The 21,417-nt window shown below is 39.9% G+C and overlaps 1 protein-coding gene across 5 annotated transcripts in view; it reads right to left on the bottom strand.

Moving 5' to 3' along the window:
• Positions 1–21,417, bottom strand: part of LOC135775893 (ankyrin repeat and SAM domain-containing protein 1A-like) — a 128,404-nt gene that overhangs the window by 72,210 nt on the left and 34,777 nt on the right. The gene's annotated exons all lie outside the window — the stretch shown is intronic.

Below are 21,417 nucleotides of genomic sequence, written 5' to 3'. Positions count from 1 at the left end.
AGGTCGGGTCACCTCACTTTGGCTTGGTTACCTTTTCCATCGAGTTTAGTATCACTTCCTAGTGGGAGGGATTATAGGCGTGTTGTTATATTTGCGCTGCCTACTGCTGTGACATCATACAAGTGAGAGCGTCGTTGTACATTCCCAAACATTTATTTATTTCTCAGTCCGCCACAAAATTAAATTTGGCAATCACAAATAGATGTTTGCACATCGTGCTTATCACTACCTCTGTCTCACATTACAGTTTATGTACAGTTTAAGTCGACGCCCTCCGCTGAGCCTCGCTAAAGTTGCATTTAAGCATATATAATGCTGACGTGCTCGTCGCGAATGTTCTGCCACAAACTGCAAGTTTGGAAAAAACTGTTATGGTGTCCCTGATTCTCAACCTATGGATGTTTTCCCTCACTAAAAGGGAGTTTGGGAACTTATTTCAGAGCACAGATGACAACATGTTTGCTCGAGACAGCGCAAGCTAGCATTGAGGTAAAGCTAATCTTTTACATTATAGCGATGACGCTGGTAGTGACGATTCTCTCTGACCAATCAGTTATCTACGGTGTTTTTGCGTCACGTTTGGTATCAGCTCGGGTCGCTTGGAACCCCAACCGAGGTGGTAAAAAAAAAGTATTGGGTACCACGTACTGCACCTAATGGAAAAGTTCCAAAAAGTAAACTGACCCGACCCAAACTAAACCAAACCGTGGGGTACTATGCAATGGAAAAGCGCCATAAATATGAATAAAAGTGACAAGTAATAGATTAATGATGGTATGATCAACCAAAAACAAAAATCTCATTTCTGACCATCAAACACAGATACACACTCTTACCCTACAGTCACATTAGCTACAAAAGTGAGCGACACCGACCGACACGCACTCGCTTGATGGGTGTTCCTTGGCTAGTATCTGAAAGCGGTATCAAAAGTCACTTTAGAGCAGGGGTCTCAAACTCAAACTGGCTTGGGGCCATTTCTAAGACAGACATTTCATCGGGGGGCCGCAAAGCTATTTTAACTTTAAAAAAGTCCTATATTTCTGTAAATGTCATGTTTATTTTCTATTATTTAATGTATAATAATACTTGAAAATATACAAGCAGTGGTTTTATCTTTTTAATATACATTATTTTATAAAAGTAAGTAAATCTTATCTTAACCTTATCTTAAATAACTAAGACCTATTAAAACCTTGCACTAAACTAATAAATTTAATTTCTGTATACATGTATAAACTATTATAAAAAAATTACCACCAGTAAGTGTTTCTGTTTTGATTTATTTTGGATTGTTTTCAGTCATAATATTGACTTCATTATGTTCTTTGTTATTTCAGTTTTAATTAATTTTCTATTATATGTGGAAAAATATGAATAAGTGAAAGTGATCCTAAAACTTTTGAATGACTAGTCAATGTTACATAAGCTAGTTGGACAGAAAAAAAAGAATAATACTACTCTATATGTAATTGAAAAGTAAGCTACATAATATACTTCATTATATATAGCAATATACATACTTTTATCTTCTGTAGCCTACATTTCTCCTCATCTTTTCTCTTTTCTTAACCTGAGCACTTTGATGGATCTTTTTCTTATCTGTAGTTTAAAATGTGTTGCATTACATCTACCCCTCTGCCTCTCTATGCGGTGTCTCCATAAGATGCTGTGACTTGAGGAGAACTAACCCCACCGCAACTCTGAGTAACAGCTGATATCCACCCGGAAGTAACAAATCTTCTCTGGACAAACGCTGCAAAGTCCCGACCAGATTAACTGATCGCATGGTTACAATGATATGATTGACGCGGGGTTCAGTTGAGGAATTAAAATACGATCACGCATTCCGGTATCCTCGCATTCACGGAGCGCGTGGCTCACGAGTCACGGCTGCGTAGCAACGGGTGACGCGACCCACGCCACGGAGCGCAACTTCCGCTCCCGAGCACTTTGGAAAGTTACGCTTTGACTCGTTTTAACGCGTTGTTAGACGCGACATGTGAACGAACCCTTAAATGTTTCAATCAAAAATCAAACGAAAATAAAACAAAGTGAATAAAAATATTTCTGCGGGCCAGATTATGTTATATTTTGCAGAGAGTGGGAGGGCGGGCCGCAAATGGCCTGCGGGCCGGGAGTTTGAGACCACTGCTTTAGAGGTATTGTTAAGTTACAAGAATGATGTTTATGGATTTAAAAGTATTTTTGTCTCGATAAAAGTAACAAAATATATGGGATAAAATGCCAAACTTGTCAGATATATACAGAAATACGCATTTACCGCCATCTTGAATTATTTTCTTCGACTCCGATTGGCAGTCGCTTTGTCGCATCGCTCAGCATTTGCATAAAATAGCCTTGTCTATTTTGGCCCCACCTTGCTCACGCAGCAGCAAGCTCGTCGCTGGCAAACGGCCACTAACATTGAAAATGAATGGTAGCCTGACGGTCGCTCTGTCTCTTGTAGCTAATGTGACTAGGGGGGTCAGAAAGGATTTACACATCTTTGTGCATTAAGCTTTTAACACATAATGTGTCATTTTGTGTTGTGTTATATTTTAAGACAAAATCAAGTTGTGTTAAAAGTAATGCTGTGTTGTTGTCAACACATTCGTTCTAAGAGTGCATCAGAGCCAGCGGGTAATTAGTGTCCGTGTCCAAAATCAGGCAGCGGTCAGCGGGCTAAGTCTGAGTCTCACGTCCGAATCTAAGCAAATGTTCAAATAGGTGAGCTCTTTACTAATCAACTGCAGATTTAAATATTATACATACACATTTTCAACTGAACTAATCTTAAAACTACACTTTGTGACCAAAAAATTATAATATTGAAGAACTGCCATTCAGTCTAAAGTGTTATTTGTCATTCTGACCCTTAAATCTGTGGCAGAAGAAAGGAGTTCCCCAACAAAAAGGCTTAAAAAAAAAAAAAAATCACTCGTTGTCCACTTTTCTTTTTTCAAACATGTGCCGTCGAACGGTTGCATAACAGCAATAATCGCTCTAGGAGTCGTGTGATAGAGCTATATCACACTCCTACTCGAGCGATATTTCTTAAATATACAGAATTGTGAGAGACACAAAATCACTGAATTACCGTTTCTGTTCTCAATATTTGTGAGAGAATTTTGAATAAACAGAATTCCACAATATATATTTCAGCTATTATTTATTTGTATATTTTTTAGATTGTATTATTTTTAGTATTTTATCTTCTGCCAGTATACCTGTTTGACAATATTACTAAAGCAATGAATCAAAGTGCTGTTTAAAATCTGACCAGTAGAGGGACCTCAATCACATGATAAACTGACTGAAGCACAAATGTTTTTCAGAAGAATGACAGGTTTTATGATGATCATTATATACTTGCATAGCTAAATATTCCCAGTCTCATTTGTTGAACATGATTGGTTGCTGAAAATATAAATAATATGAGTGAAACAAACACAGACAGACAGACAGAAGTCACAGCGGCAGTCAATGGACACAGTCAACCTTTCATTCATCAAACCACAACACACAAACACACAGAGAATCAGATCCCTTTCATACATCAGTCTTTACAAGAGACAGCACTGCTGTTCTGCTTTTGTGACATAAAAAATTAAGAAATATTTAAATGCACTTCTTCATTAAATCTCAGATTAAGGAAACATCTGACTTAAGTCAGCATGAAGAAGTGATCATACATTATAAGTCTTGCTCTCTCTCAAATGTATGCGTCAGCAACTTCTCATTTCTCTAAAGGAAACAGCAACCACAGAATAAAACCTTTGACAATAATATTAGCTTTACACAAGAGACTCATTTTTGTTTGTTGATTCAGTTCCACTGTGGGAACCGCTGATGTTTGACATCTTCTGTCTTTAAACAGAAAAGCTCTCAAACAGAACAGAATTGTTGAGACATTAAGTTCCGAATACACTGACACACTGGTTTCACAGACAACGCTTAAGGCTTGAAGTCCTACGCTGATTAAAATCTTTGTAGTTTTTTTATTCTAACCATGACCAACATTAACACTTATTCAGGCATTAACCATCAGTAATAAGGAGGTCAGCAAATAATTACATAGGTCATTTGCATAGACATGTCTAAAATATATCAGCTGCGTCCCAATTGGAAGGCTGAAACCTAAGGCGGCGGAAATCAAAAACCGATTGCGTCACAGCAGAGCGACTGAATGCTAGTAAGGCCTTCCTTATTCAAAGACTCTGCTATCCCAAAAGTCACTGCATGCCTGTTACAGCTGGATAAGTGTGTATTTGGCAGCAAGAGGTCCTGGACACCGTTTAAGTATATGTTATAGGGTTGTCACGATTCTCCAAATCCTTGATTCGATTACATTTTCGATTCTAAGGTCACGATTCGATCCGATTCTCGATTTGTACATATTTTTTTGAAGACAAAAATGATATGCCATTATTTATTATTATTATTATAGTTTAACATTAACATGCACATTGCACAACTCGCATGGGGGTTTGTGGGCTTCACTTAATGCGAGAGCTTGTAGAGAGAGGATTCCTTCTTGCACGCACATGGGCTTAATGCACATGGACTTAATGCGCATGTCTTGGACTCATAACATCTGAAATAAATCCAGCATCATAAGCAGCTGCGCTTCTCTCTGTCTCACGTGCACGCGCTCGCGCTCTCGCTCTCGCATCTGTCCGAAGTCTAAACATAAACTAAAGTAGTAATCCTTATTTATTTGTTCAGTTTTATGCGTTTCATGCGAGCTGAGGCAAACTATCCCTTTTGTTTCAAATATAATCTACTGCATCTTTGCGTCTCTCTCACTCTCGCGCACGTGCAGAGAGCTGCGCTCTGTCCAAAGTCAGATCACTAGGTAGTAATCCTGTTTATGATATGCATGTCAAGGAGTTGTAGCATCCCTCGTGTTTAAAATATGATCGCGTTCCGCTGGACAGATGTTTTTAAAGGCATCTATGAGAGTTTTTTTCCCTCTCTTGGCAAGCCGACCGGACGTGACATGAGGGCGTGGCAGCATCGACGATCCCATTTTTTTAATTCGAAGTTCGAAGCTGTGACTTAATTTCAATCGAATTCGATTTAAAATCGAAATCGTGACACCCTTAATATGTTATGCATTAATATTATTGCCATTTACTTAAGCAATATCACTGGAGTAGGAGTGTGTTATATAGCTCTATATGATCACGGCTGTGATTAAGGCCAGACACACAAGGTCGCAAGCAGAGTAGAGGCGGGAATCACACGACTCAGAGCGATATTGCTTTTATACAACAGTTCGACAGCACAAGTTCGAAAAAAGAAAACTAGAAAACAACAACGAAGTGATTTTAAAAGCCTCTTTGTTGGGGAACTACTTTCTTCCGCCATGGATTTGAATTTTCCATTCAATTTATTTTATTTATTTATTTGAAAAAGTGTACACGTATCGAAATTCGTAAAAAAATTAAGTGAACCCGAATAAGCCACAGGCTAGTTTTCATCGGCAGTCACCTTGCTAGATGTTATTAGGCATCTTAACGCAGTACGAGCACTCGCTGGACTTTTTCTTGTCAGTTCTACTCAAAACAGAATAATTAAATGTTTTATATTCAGTGGCGGATCTAGACCATTTCAACTGGGGGGGGCAATCTGGGACCAGTTGTACTGTTAGAGGGGCCAGTTACATTTAGACCTTATTCGTGTCATATTATTTTCTGCATTGCACTGCAAAAAATAATTTTCAAGAAAAAAAAATCTTAGTATTTTTGTCTTGTTTTCAGTAAGAATATCTAAAAATGAAGTCTAGTAATATGTCTAGTTTTTAGACAAAATGTATCAAATGTAAATGATTTGTGCATAAAACAAGCAAAAAATCTGCCAATGGGGTAAGAAAAAAATCGTAAAATTTTTTCTTAAACCCTAAATACGTGTTTTATGCATAAAATCACTTAAATTTGATATTTTTGGTCTAAAAACTAGACTTATTTTCTTGGGTCGTTTTGCTCCTCAAGAAAAAGCTATTTAATTTAAGAATTTTTTTATATTTTTACTAAAAAAAAAAACAAGACAAAAATACTAAGATGGGGGTCCATCTTAGTATTTTTAACCACAAGGGGGTCCAAGCTTGTTGTCACAGGGGCATTGGCCCCCGCTGGCCCCTCCCTAGAACCGCCACTGTTTATATTGTAACCAGTTTTTCTTTTTTTTAACAAGTTAGAGATGTTTCTGCATGCTGCTAATAAATATAAGTGGTGTCGTCTTGTTTTAATAATCACTTCACCAGAAAATAAGTCATAAAGTGTCCAAATGTATAGTGAGGCAGTGTCCTTACCTTAACAGTGCCAGACATTTAAGAGAAAATTGTTTTCATTGCTTTATTCGCGAAGTGTATCTTAAAGGGGACAGAGAATGAAAGCCCATTTTTACCTGTCTTTGTTGAATAATGGTAGTCTACCCACATTCACAAGCATACAACAAGTGCTAAACATGCTAAACATCTCAGTATCATAGAAATTCCTCTTTTAGAAATGTCAGCCAGAAAACGGCCCAATCTGAAAACTGATACTTATGACATCACAGGCATCTCACTGCCCCTCCACTTTAAAATAATTGGCTAAATTTTTTGAGTGGCAGCAAAGTCAGCCAATCAGTAATGAGATTGCAAGCAAAGCAAGTAGGGGGAGCCAAATAGATGCAAAACCACTTGTTTAAAATCCCCCACCCTAATAGAGCTATCTGAGAGAGGTTTTTAGGAAGCTTCTAAGGCATTACAGAATTTTTTTTTGTCTACATGTCACATCACAGAACAAGGATAAATACTATGTTCCATCATTCTATGTCACCTTTAATAGTCAAAATAATGTGACATTATTGCAGTACTCCCTCGAAAGTTTATATCTAAGTGCTCTGATCTTCGAAGGGATTATAATCACTTCCGCATTAGAATCACAGACTGATTCAAGAGCTAGGCAACTTAAGACATACGGAAAGTATTTAAAAACACATTAGTGCTTTGGATGTCTGTGTGACCATCTGCTCTGGTGGCAGCTTTTTCCAGTCAGTTGAGGACAAGGGTGTCGCCTAATGAACGTTACGGTACATCGCCAAAGTGCAAACTACCACAACCTAAGCCCTTCTCACCAGGGTCTAAGATGGATGATGCCCAAGTTTTTGGATGTGCAAAGTGTTTAAAGAAGCCTTGTGGCGAAGGAGAACTAGCCATCTGAGCCGGGCAAACAAAACTGGCACACACACGTACCGTATTCACTCACCTCTCATACTCCATTTCATTCCCCTACAGCTGTCAAAGTTCCATACACACACATTGTTTTAGTACAGACGCTGTTTGTTTGTTTTTGTTATTTTTGAAGAGATAATGTTATTTATCTGTGAAAGATAAATGTGTTTATTTGAATTCCTTTAAGATTGGGAAAGTTTAACAAATATATACTTACCAGAGGGTTAAGCTCCCGATTTAGGGGAGGAGACTGACCCTACTGAAGGTTCTGGTACGTCACTAAAGCACAATCTACCACAACTAAGCCTGTCTCACCAGGGTCTAAGGCAAATGATGGGATGATGACTCCGATGTGGAGGCGCAAGAGCAAATGGAAGAGTGTTACCTGCTGGAGCTTCAAGGTCTGCAGGAGACCACAATGCAGTCTGCCCCTCCTGCTCAGTCATCGATGGACTTGGGAAGTCTGCGGATGAATATACAATCCACAACAGCTCGGAGAAGTATGGGTCAGTAGGTGCAGGTCATGACATAGGCCCTCCAAGATTCCCTGCTCCCAATCAGAAGATACAACAGGCAGAGCCAAAGATACCAGTCCTCCAACAAGGGGAGGACATCGATAATTATCTTTGACATTCGAGCATCTTGCTAAGAAGTGGAGCTGGCCTTAGGAGGAGTGGAGTTTAACATCTGGTACAGCTGCTGACAGGGGGCAGGCATTGGAGGCGTATCTGTCCATGGACGAGGACCAGGCGGAGCAATACTCTGAGCTAAAGGAGGCACTTCTGACACAGTTTGATGTCTCTGCGGAGACATATCGTCTACTGCCAGAAGTCAGGTCACAAAGCATCTCTGTGCCCTGCACTAAAAGCAAAATGGACAGGGTACTGGTAAGTTCCAAGAGAAGAGGACAATATACGAGACTCTTTTTTGAAATTTTGAAGTGACTGTTAATGCAAACAATTTACCTGCTGACATGATTCTGTGGTAACCACAGCTTAAGCTAAGGCAAGTCCCCAACCACTGCCTGACTTTTACGATAGTCTGCTGCAGGATGGAACCAAGGGCCCCAGAAAGTCACACCAACAGCGGCGGTTTGAAAAGTACCTGGATACACCAGTCGCTGAATCTCAGGTCTCAGTGTTAATTGCTGGGAGTTCCTTAAGAATATTGTTGCTTTGTAAATGAATGATGTAACATTAAAACAATTTTTTGAAAAGGTTGAATGTGAAAAGAACACTAATATGTGCAATGAGAAATATGTGGTGTTGAATGATATGATTCACTGGCCCACACTATACACTGATGTACAGACATACAGCAGTACATGAACCATCTGTCAGAAGACCAGTATTGTATCCCAGCAGGGTAGAGCACCCCTGAAACCTCTCCCTGTGATCTCTGCTCCTTTCAGGCGGATAGCGATGGACATTGTAAGGCCCTTGGAGAAGAGCAGCACTGGAAATTGGTACATCTTTGTGCTCACCGATTACGCTACGAGGTACCTGGAAGCATTACCTATTCAATCTATTATCACACTGAAGATCATCCGAGCTCTGGTACAGTGGTTTTCCAGGGTTGGTATTCCAGAAGAGATTCTTACAGACAAAGGGACAAACTTTACATCAAAGCTGATGGGTCAAGTGAATCAACAGCTATGCATAAATCACAATCAGAACAACCCTTATCAGCCACAAACCGATGGACTGCTCAAAAGATTCAACCACATGCCGAGGATGTTTGTGAACGTCACGGGTAAAGACTGGGACAAGTGGCTACCATTTGTTCTGTTAGCTTAGAGAGGTTCCCTAAGCATCGACTGGATTCTTGCCCTTTGAACTTGTATATGGCTGGCAGGTGCAAGGACCATTAGACCTTCTGAGGAAAGGATGGGAAGGCAATGTAAGTGCAGCTGAGGAGAAGGGGATAGTACAGTTTGTACTGGAGATGACAGACTGGCTCGAGTGATACTGAGAGAAGGTACAGGAGAACCTACAAAAGGCACAGAAAAAAAAAACTGAAATTATGGTACAACAAATATGCACAAAAACAGGAGTTCCTACCTACAGTGTGAACCGAAGAATGGGACCAGTGACCTATGAGAAACAACAACATTCAGACAACCAAGCAGACATCTCACAGCCACCTGAGCAACCCAAAACCATTGAGACAAAGGCCTTACCGGATACCTAAACGGCTCGTGGACCCACTGAAGAAGGAGGTGGAACTGATGATGGAGCTTGAGGTGATTGAGACCTTGACAAGTGAGTGCTGCAGTCCAGTGGTCATCGTGTCGAAGAAAGATGGAACACAGAGGACATGTATCGGATTTAGGAGGCAAAATTGACAGTCTCAATTTGACTCTTACCTGATGCCTCAGATCGATTACAACCTTAAATCTGCGTGAGTTCATGGTTTTACGGTTTGGCATGCTGGGGGGCCAGCGAGAGAGCTGTGAGAGATAGTCTGCTGTCTACCTAGATGATGTGTTATCCATGGCAACTCCTGGGGTTAGCATCTGCAACACTAAAAAGCATGTTACAGAAGACCATAAATGTGGACAAGTGTGAGTGGGCAAAGCAAGAGACAAAATACTTGGGATACCACCTGGAAAGTGGACAGCGGCGTCCTCAGGTGGACAAAGTGGAAGCCTATGGAGGAGCCCCAGACCAACGATAATGAAGGAGGTGAGGTCTTTCTTGGGATTGATCGGCTAGTACCGAAAATATGTGTCAGAACTCGCCGCTCTGGCAGTGCCACTCACAAACCTGCTTGGAAAAGGGATCAAGAATCCACTACCTTAGACTGAGGACTGTAAGACTGCCTTTGCAGAACAGGATCTGCACATTTCCTCTCCTTAAAAAGACCAGATTTTTCCCAGCGGTTCCTCGTACAGGTAGATGCCTCTGCGACGGGCCTAGGAGTGGTTCTGTTACAGAGAGCAACAGGATAAATAAAGGCTTGTCACCTACCTCAGCCAAAAACTGCTAACACATGAAAAAAGTTACTCTGCAGTGGAGAAGGAATGCCTTGTCATCAAGTGGGCCCTAGAAAATCTCCAGTATCACCTCTTGGGATGGGACTGAGGACTGTAAGACTGCCTTTGCAGAACAGGATCTGCACATTTCCTCTCCTTAAAAAGACCAGATTTTTCCCAGCGGTTCCTCGTACAGGTAGATGCCTCTGCGACGGGCCTAGGAGTGGTTCTGTTACAGAGAGCAACAGGATAAATAAAGGCTTGTCACCTACCTCAGCCAAAAACTGCTAACACATGAAAAAAGTTACTCTGCAGTGGAGAAGGAATGCCTTGTCATCAAGTGGGCCCTAGAAAATCTCCAGTATCACCTCTTGGGATGGGACTGAGGACTGTAAGACTGCCTTTGCAGAACAGGATCTGCACATTTCCTCTCCTTAAAAAGACCAGATTTTTCCCAGCGGTTCCTCGTACAGGTAGATGCCTCTGCGACGGGCCTAGGAGTGGTTCTGTTACAGAGAGCAACAGGATAAATAAAGGCTTGTCACCTACCTCAGCCAAAAACTGCTAACACATGAAAAAAGTTACTCTGCAGTGGAGAAGGAATGCCTCGTCATCAAGTGGGCCCTAGAAAATCTCCAGTATCACCTCTTGGGATGGGAGTTTGACCTGGAGAGACCACAGAGCCTTAATGTCGATCCACTCCTTGAAGGAATAAAACTCCATTGTCACCAGGTGGTACCTCTCGGTTCCTGGCCAGTGCGTGGCTTCCATTTTTGTGACTGACTTTTCATAGAGATCCCATTCAGAGCGATCTTTAAAACAGACACGGACATGCAGCAGCTTGCCATAGGGCAATACTTCCGGTTTTAAAAAGTTGCGGAAGGGCGCCACCTGGTGGATAATAGCGGTATTGCGAAAAGACGGAAAATCTCGTCATTGGCGGGGAAGCGTTTTCTCTTAATTGACGAGATATCTCGTCAATGGCGGGGAAAGAGTTAAGATGGGGGTAAGTTTAATATATACTAACCTGAGGGTTTGGCCCTATAAAGAGGGAGTCCAGACTCATGAAATTTACTTAACCAGAGTGAGTGGTGGTAAAAAAAAGTTATATATTGTGTATACTTTCATCATTATTTTGCAATTTTGTTTATTTGGAATTTAGGGTCCAGACGTGGTGGCAGCCATCTTGGGAATGAGTTCAGACATGGTAGGTGGCTCAGGAAACTCTGAGCTGCAGTGAACTCTATGGAAACTGTAGTTCAGTGTGTGGCCCAAACACACCACAAAGCTGTAGCCACCAGTGGTAGCAATGCAGACAGGGGATACATTTCTGATGCCTCTGGAGATACCTGACTTGAGACCACTAGCGTAACAGGCTTGACGTGAGCAGACTGGGTCTTATCAGGCTTGACGACTTTGTATCAAAGAGTATGGCAGCACATAGAACTGCACCCACAAAATCCGCCAATAAAACAATCACAATCCGAAGGAACTATTTTCCGTAATGTGGGGTTGAGTCTCATCTGACACCATGCCCAAAGGCATCGTTCCAGGCAATCAGCATGAACTGAACCCAATACCTTGGCGCATTCCCATTAGTCCACCTGCTAGATCAATTTTTTAGGTTGGTTATGGTGTAACGTGTAGTCCAATCAGCATTGGAAGCAGGATCTAAGTGCAGATAACTTTAACACAAAAGACAATAACATAAATCTGTAGCATAGAATGGCAAGACAATAAACAAAACATGATCACAACACAATAGAATGAACAATAACCGACAAGAGACAATAGAAACGTGATGGCTTATATAGGGACAGGGGAACAAGACAGATGAAACAAAAGACAAACATGGCAATGAACACTTCCAAAATAAAAAAGACCTGAACACAATATAAAAGCCTTTGAATTGGGACACAGCTATAGTTAAGTAGAAGTCTGTTTAATCTCAGAGAGGATGGGAAATAATCATTAAAATAATAGAAGCAGAATTTTATTTGGTGCTACCCCACTACTCAATGACTTTCTCTTTTAAAGCAACACAACAGTAAAAACATGAGAAGCATTAATCTCCTCTGACTGAGCTGACTCTTTAATATACGATCACTCAATTAAATCAATCACCACACATCTACAAGAACCCATAAATCAATCTAGACTTAAATATTGTTCTTGATAATAACATCATTGGTCTGGTTAAGAAAGGTGAAAATTAAATGTAACAGTATAAAGTATCATGATAGCTTTACTGAATGTAATAAAACAAGCCCAAAGTGACTCAGCTTCTCTCTCTCTCTCTCTCTCTCTCTCTCTCTCTCTCTCTCTCTCTCTCTCGTTTGATTCTTAAAGAGAGAGAGAGATGGTCATCATGTCAGTGTGTGAGAGAAAAATCAGGAGTAAAAGCTGCCCTACCATGTGATGTCATCCCCATTACAACATCATCATAACCTGTGTTGAATGAAGGAGGGGTAATGACATCATCAGTGTGTGCCCTGTGGGAAAGGGGGGATGGAGACAGCAACCACTGGAATGCACTTACAGTATATCCACCATCATTTATCACTACAAATAAAACAATTCTATATAAAGAGGAAGATACAATAAGAATGAATACACGTAAATATAAATTACATTTGTGCATTACATTGTGGAGAATTCATGTACTTAATGGTGATGAAAAATAAAATCTTCGGAGTTCGGATTGAAATATGACCCAGATATTTTAAGAAGGGTTTCAAAATGAAATTTTATTTTGTGAGACAAAAGCAGTTTCAAGAGGTAAGAGCGCACTAAGACTACTGATAGTCAAATTGTACTGCAGCATCACATAAAGCCATCCCAGAATGCACTTGACCAAGCTCATAGAAAGCATCATGTAAGTAATCCAAAATGAAATCTAATTTAAAATGAACTACTACACACAATATCAGTGTGATGTAGTGGATGTTAATAGTATCTGCAAGAACACCATCAGTTGAGCTCCAATGCACTGGATAAACAACAATATTTATGAAAGATGTGCATCAAAGCAAATTTACACCTTAGAAACAAAAAACTAAAGTCAAATCTGAAGATAAAATCTGGTTTAATAAAGAATGTAAAATTAAAAGACAGCGACTCTGAAACTCTCCAACCAACAACTGAGATCCACACAAACCAGAAATCGGACAAAACTATTGTGAATCCACTACAAAAAGCAACACCGCCTCAATTATACTCTAAAAGAAATCCAAGACTGAATTAATAATAATCAATTCTGTGAGAAATAGGATAATAAAAAACAAAACCAGGACATACCCAAACAAAATGGAGAATTATGGAAAGATTATTTAAAAAACCTGTTAAGGGAAATGTCCTCAGATAGTCTTACACCCGATAAGGAAAACCATGCAAACTAAAATGAACCAATTGGAATCCGTAATTAAACACAACCAAAACCCTTTAGACCAGCCTGGATGAACTAAAAGAAGCACTAAACAAACCCAGAAAGGCATGTGGTTTAGACAACATCAGAACAGAAATGTTGAAAAACAATCCCGCAGCAGTGCAAGAGACGCTTAAAACTGTTTATTACACAGCTCTCCAAAATGCCTGATCCTGATTGGCCAGTCACGACATTCCAACGTCTGTTATTTTGTAATAACTACCGCTCAAAACTACTAACACATGCTAACCCAGATGCTGCAAATCATTTTGCCAGGTACAGTTTAATATTACACAAAAGTTAAATATATATGTCTTTTAATAACATATTTGACATTATATTTACAAATGATTAAACCAAATTGTGTTTTTTGAACGTCTTGCCTTATCTAAAAGGTAAACAGGTTTTCCTTTCCAGAAAATATAAAAATGAGCCGTTCACACACGCAGTGACGTTTTGTCTTTTTACCTGTAAGATATCATTCACACATCAGTACCATGACTTCATATTCACGATTGATATTTTGTTGTTTTTACTTCTGTGGCGAAAGCTGAGAGTCAAGTTGCTTGTGACCAAACAACATTGTATTAGGTGACTTCAAACTGAACTGAAGAAAAGTCGCAACCTGCGTCTTGAACAGCAGTATGTTTTAATATAGGGTGGTATGACGGTATATTCCGTAACCGTGAAATAAAAAGTCAGACTTAACAGATTTTTCTATTCCGTGTATTTCACGGAATTAAAATTAATGGGTGTGGCTGACCCTGCACTTCAGACCAGCCGCAGTGGAGGCGTCAAGTGCGAGTGATTTCAATGTTAAGCCAATGTGAAGACACGATTCCACCTCATTCTCATTTGAGCGTTGCCACAGGTAACACGCAAGTTGAAACATTTGAAATTTGGTGGAAAAACCTGTCATTTTAACCAATCAGGAGCTTGCTCTAGTAGTGACTTGACTACAGAAAGCGAGTGAAGTCGCAGAAGCCCCACCTCCCATGACGCAAATTTCCACGTGAATGTCTCGATGACTAGAATTTCACGTGTGAATGAAGCGAGTAAACTCAAAATGTTCAAGCGGCAAACAAGACATGGTAGATGCGAATTTGACGCCTCAAACGCGACTTGTGTGAACCCACAGTTAGACTGATTGTGTTGGAGAAACATTTAAATGATCTACTCAAAACAAGCCGTGCAATCTGCTGTTCATTGAGCTTGTGAGTATTTTTGCCGCTTTATTGGCCTTAAATACACAAATTAGAGGTCAACTAATATGGGTTTATTGATGGCCGATGCGGATATAAAGAAAGCAATGTGGCCGATTGGCCAATATAAGGAAGATGTTTAAAGGTCTTCCTTCTCCCATTTTTCAAACTTTTGTTAGTGTGTAATGTTGCTATAATAGCATACATAATAACTGCAAAATGATAAAGCTCAAAGTTCACTGCCAGGCGATATATTTGTTGAATAATGGTAGTCTACCCGCATTCACAAACATACAAAAAGTGCTAAACATGCTAAACATCTCAGTCTCATAGAAATTCCTCTTTTAGAAATGTCAGCCAGAAAACAGCCCAATCTGAAAAACTGATGCTTATGACATCACAGGCATCTCACTGCCCCTCCACTTTAAAATAATTGGCTACATTTTTTGAGTGGCAGCAAAGTCAGCCAATCAGTAATGAGATTGCAAGTTAAACCAGTAGGGGGAGCCAAATAGGTGCAAAACCACTTGTTTAAAATCCTCCACCCTAATAGAGCTATCTGAGAGAGGTTTTTAGGAAGCTTCTAAGGCATTACAGACCCAAACAAAAAAAAATTTGTCTACATGTCACATCACAGAACAAAGATAAATACCCCGTTCAATCATTCTATGTCACCTTTAAATAACGTCTTTATTCTCATTGAATAACGACTTTCTTTTTATTACAGAATTCCCCTTTCAAAGCCTACAGCGAACGGCCGGTTTGGACTACAGCCCTCTACTTCCCACCTGAATGACATAATGACAAGAGTTTTCGACTAAACTCCGCCCACAGAAATACGTCAGTCGCCAGCTACGCTCAAATGGCTCTGCTCAGCTAAGCTTCTGAAGAATCACAACACACTAAACAAACTACACAATCAGAACTTGTTACGTATTTTCCTAAAGGGGGACTTCATAGAACAAGGAAGACTCTTTAGCACCTTTAAGAGAAAATAAACAGCTGAAATAGAAAACACACGTGTAACAGTAGATTGGATCCATACTCTTAAAAAGGAAATTACCTCATTTGCTCCTGTCTGTCACTCATGTTAATCAAACAGCATGGAGAGAAAGGTCCTGTTCACACTGCATTAGTGATCGACCGATACATCGGCTGACCGATACATCGGGCCGATTTTAGCAGGTTGTAGGTGTATCGGCATTGGCGGCTTATGTTCGCCGATAGTTTTCCCCGGCATTAATTACAGACAGGCGCCCACAGGCAGCTCTGTGTTGCTGGAGGCTGCCTGCAGCCCGTGCATTGCCCCTCCCCCCACTAGCAGAGCGGAGCGCTCAAAGACTGCTCTGGTAAGATTTAAACTTCAAAGCATCTTTTAACTGTTTGACTGAAATATTGCCATATACTTTGAAAGTGTAAACACGTTGCTCTATATGTGCGTGCAACCATAGCTAAGAAAGTTTGGTGGTCCAAATGGAAAACGCGAATGCCTATAAAACTGCTTGCCATTGTATTTAGGGAGCTTCAAATAGCTTTTAGGCTAACCGTATGCATACGGCAGCTGTTACGAACACTGGTCATAGGATTAAATAATGCTGACGTTGTTCCGTGATTTCGTGGTATTTGTAGGAGTTTTATTCAGCGACCACCAGTCTGACGTTTGGACGCGACGCGTCGACCCTAAGTACTTAGTTCCGAGCAGTTCCCACATGACTTATGTGACCGGAGAAGTGTTATTTTGTAAGTTTTGTCAACATTTCCGTTCACTGGGAGCGCAAAGATACATGCACTCTCTCATCCACGTCTCTCTCACTGCACCTCTCCCACGTGCACGCGCTCTACTATCTGACCGAAGTCCGAACACAAATCCTCATGTATTTGTTCAGTTTTATGCATTTCAAGTCAGCTGAGGCAAACTAACTATCCCTCGCATTTATTATAGGGCCCTAGGGTGTGTGAGCTACAGAATTGGGGCAATGCGCATGTTATTCAGAATTCTTTTTAAGTTGTTTTTTGATCAGTATTGCTCTTTACTAGGCCTGTCACGATAACAAATTTTGCTAGGCGATAAATTGCCTCGGAATTTATCGCGATAGGCGATAACATTGATGCTCCGGGACCATTATAATAATGCAGATACACCTTTTCAAAGATCTATAAACTTTTATTTCTAGACAATAAGTAATACTGGAACTGGAAGACATTTTAAATATCCACAAGAAATGAACAAAATAACAGGATGATTGCGTTTTAGGTGCATATGCATGTTTGTCGTGTTGCCACTTTTAAGTGCTACGTTATTACCACAAATGCGACATAACGGCTCGGTCAGGTTTAGTGGTTCACCTCGGTCATTAGGTTTAAATCCAAAGTACTCCCACACTGCAGCTGTAGCGTTTGGTTTTGAAACTTGGCTGTTTACACTTGGTATCAAGATGTGTTTTTGATCAGATCACAAGTGGACGAGAGAGACATATCACATTTACACCTGGTATTTAAATCCGTCTCTTTTGTCCACTTTCGACCGCTTCTGTGCTGAATACTGTGAGGGGACGGTCCGTGAGACGGTGGGCGAGTCTCTCCGCTGTCATTTGAACGCCAGCGGGAGTAATTATGAGTTTATATGGACGCAAACTAATATTATGTCGGAGTCCGCTGCTTGTTTAGCAAGTATACATGCTGCACAGTATTTTGTACGTTTATATGTTAGAGCTTTCTCTGAATTTTCAGCGCAATTGATGAAATAAGATCGCGCAACTTTCACACGCTTGCAAAATGAAACTGCGGAGATCACCCGCTTTAGTTTATCAATGAAAGGCTAAAATAGCACTGTTCACCTTGTGTCAGAAAAGTCAGAAAAGACGTAAAACATTGTGATCCGATCGATAAAAACGCATGTTAATGACAAGTGTAAACAGCCTCTAGTAAATCCATCTTTTTCTCCAACTCTCGTCTTAACTAGTGTTTTCTCCTGCTACACTCCTTACGCGGCGCTCATCCTCCTCAGTACGCCTACTGTGATAGGCTACGCCAGGAGTCCCCCCTCCCCACACAGATCATGCGACTGACAAATGACTGACGAGGGTTCACTCTAGAGCTGCAACTATCGACTATTTTTTCAACCGATTAATCTATCGATTATTTTTTCGATTAATCGAATAGTCTAATGATTTTTTTATACATATAATTCCCCAACAAATAATAAATGTAACATCTGCCATTAACGCCAACATTTTATTTAAGCATTTTCTTAATTAAACAAACACACAAACCAAAATTTTCTACATGAAAAAAAAAGTGGCAGTGCCACTTTAAAAGAGGCATTATTCACCTTAAACAATAAAATAGGCATATATTAATATTTTAAACATTAGTTTATGATTGGTACATGCATTAACTCAGCATTAGTTCAGACTGAAGTAAAAATAAGTTCATTGTGATTCATGAACCCTTATATAAAATGTAATGGTTATATTATTACTGTTAATATTATTACTATTAGTAGTACTGCATTCTCATTTAACTTTAACATTTAACTTTTCTTAAGTTCCGGGTAAAAAACAAGTTCAGTTAGTATGATCTTCTAATATTTTATAAACAGCGTTTACGCCGCTGTTAATTTTAAATAAACGCATGTCAGGAATACCTTACAAGACGAGCTTCTGTAATATCTGCGCACATATTCGCAAAAAAGACGTTCATTGGGAACTCCGCACTGCCAGCTGGCTTTCAGTGCACGCGGGCACATGCCTATCAGTTCTCAATGTGACAGTAACTTATTATTTCATAACTTCTTAATATAAAAACATGTCCTGCTCTTTATTTACTGTTTCAACATACTGCCCAGAAGCGATGCAATGTCGCGTCTGTCAGGCGTCTCGCAGCTCGTATTAAACGAAGATGTAAACGCAGCTGTATTAAGCACAATATGTATTGATTCTATTGTTTATAGAGTAAGTATAAAAACTTACTGTAATAGTTCAAATTCTTACGCTGACGTCTCGTCATTTTGAGGTCGGAGAGCCCCAGGTTTTCTTCTTTTAAGATGATCATACACAGGTGTTGCGCTGCTGTGGTATGCCATTTCAGTTTTACACAGTATGTGTTTTATTTGGTCTCTGCTTAAAGTATTCCCACACTTTTGATCGCGTTCTGTCTGTTTGGTATAACACTTGTATCACCCGGTCGGAGCTGAAGCCGCCTTCATTTCAAAATGTAAACAGTGCGACGCATCGACGCATTTCCGGCAAATCGACGTAATTACGTAATCGACGTAATCGACTATGTCGACGCGTCGTTCCAGCCCTAGTTCACTCCTTGTCACTCGTTGCACGGAGCGGTCATCCAGTCTCTTTGGTAGAGAGAGAGAGAGACAAGGAAAACAAACAAGCATGCAAATGTGAATTATCGCGGCCTAAAAAAAGGATCGAGCTCATTTTATTTACCGTGCGATTAATCGATTTATCGTTTATCGCGACAGGCCTACTCTTTACATTTTTCTTGTCTTCTTATGAAAGACATTTGCTATACAAGAGATTAAGTTAAGTGCACTAAAACTTAGACCTAAGCATTAAATAGGTTGTAAATAGTTGGTTACTTTCATGGATAAAGTAAAGTGTTCCCCTTGTTATGCTGCTTGGTTAATGCTACTGTGTGCAATTGTGTAATTATTTATGTATTTTAAGCAGCACTGAATTTTCTTACTTGTTCTACCTCACCTGTTTTTACTATTTGTTAAATATATACTAGTCAACATTTGAAGTGGATCAAAAAAGTTTATCAAAGTTGTCCTAAGACAAGAATGGGTATTAGGGATTGGTTTTATGTAAACTTTTTTGAATGGTTTTGATCCACTTCGAATGTTGACTAGTGTAGTTCATAAATAAATGTTCCTTTTTTAAATTAAGAGTTGTAACATTTTGTTTTATCATTGTGTCATTTTTATGATGTATACTGAATAAGCAAAAGCAGTTTCGGCTCCAAATACCGGCTAAAGAAAATCTGCAGCCTGTATCGGTCATCGGCTAAGGCTGATGGAAAAAAATTCGGTATCGGCACAAAAAAAATCCATATCGGTCGATCCCTACACTGCATATGGTTGTCACCTCACTTTTTTATGCTTAATCCTGTTCTGTACACACACAATTCAGTAATTTACGGGACTGACAACCGCATTCTATAACCGAATTAACTCCTGAAAAAAGCAGGGAGTGACAACCGCTACAGAAACTCTGCATAGTGGTAAATAAAATGTTTAAATGTGCATCATGGACATGACAGATATAAATGCCTAAAAGGGGAAAAGTCTTCTGTATGCGCGGGGCAAAAAATGACGAGGCATGAGCGTTTGCGGACTAGTTTTGCCAGATCTTGCACGAAAATTAACAGTGAACAAAAAAATCCAATAATAAACTGATGCTTTATCTCAAACATCAAAATACTGGTACCTGAATCTTCACACTTTAATAACACCAAAAACTTTATCACTTCATGAGCCAAAAGCCATAAACGGTGTGCAAGTACAAAGAGGACAAGGACCTGTCAACACTGCAAGACAGCGCGTTGTTGAGCAGTCTCACAAATGCGAACACACAACACCAAGACGGAGGTTTATTGCAAAACATGAAGCTGTTAAATTATTTTGGTCAAAGCTGTGAGTGATAAGCATGCGAGATGGCAGAATGTTGCTATGGTTATCTCTGTGTCAATCGCCACATTTATAGGAGTGAGTCTTGTTCCATACAGACACGACTGTTAGCTGCAATTTACCAGTTAAGACTGTATGTGTGAAAGATATTGATAATATATACCTGTACAAGATCAAAACCTTACTCATCAGTCCCTCACTTCTCATTTTTGCGTTCCGGCCTTGTGCAAACACAACACACTGTTGTGCACAACATAGATGTATATAAAGGCTAGATGTCTTCAGGCAGAGTCTCTAACGTCATCACCTGCCGGCCATCTTACCTCAGAGAGCTCGCTCACTCGTAGCATTGTGTTTAATGGTGCAGATGCTTTTAAATGACCATAACTTGCTAAATTTTCTACTGATTTTCAAACAGTTTGGTTTCTTACAAACATTATTAACGTGGCTATAATTATGGATGCTTTAACACGATTCATAAAATTCTTCAATAAGTATGCAGTGTCATAGGTACATCTCTGACGTTTATAACAAACCAAACCGTTTGAAAATCGGTAGAAAATTTAGCAAGTTATGGTCATTTAAAAGTACATGCACCATTAAACGCAATGCTATGAGTAAGCGAACTGCCTGAGGCAAGATGGCCGCCACATGCAGACATTCCACTCCATTGGCCAGCGGTGCGGGTGAGACATCTAGCCTTTATACATATCTATGGTGCACAAGGTCTGATACTGATGTAAACTGACTTATACACAGAAAAGCTAATTTCCTGTATGTGTTTGTGTCACAGCAGGTATGCTTGATATAAAAGGACAGTTTAATAATGAAGAAAAAACTGAGTGACACACGCACAAACCAGTTCATGAATTATTGTGTGATTTAGTCTGTTCAGCTCTGGTCCTTAAACACACACACACAAAATGCACACATGCAAACAAACAGAGC

This window comes from Paramisgurnus dabryanus, chromosome 21 (genome assembly GCF_030506205.2).
Source record: "Paramisgurnus dabryanus chromosome 21, PD_genome_1.1, whole genome shotgun sequence".
NCBI lineage: Eukaryota > Metazoa > Chordata > Actinopteri > Cypriniformes > Cobitidae > Paramisgurnus > Paramisgurnus dabryanus.
The sequence above is the reverse complement of the archived record's forward strand: the minus strand, read 5'-3'. Positions and strand labels throughout refer to the sequence as shown.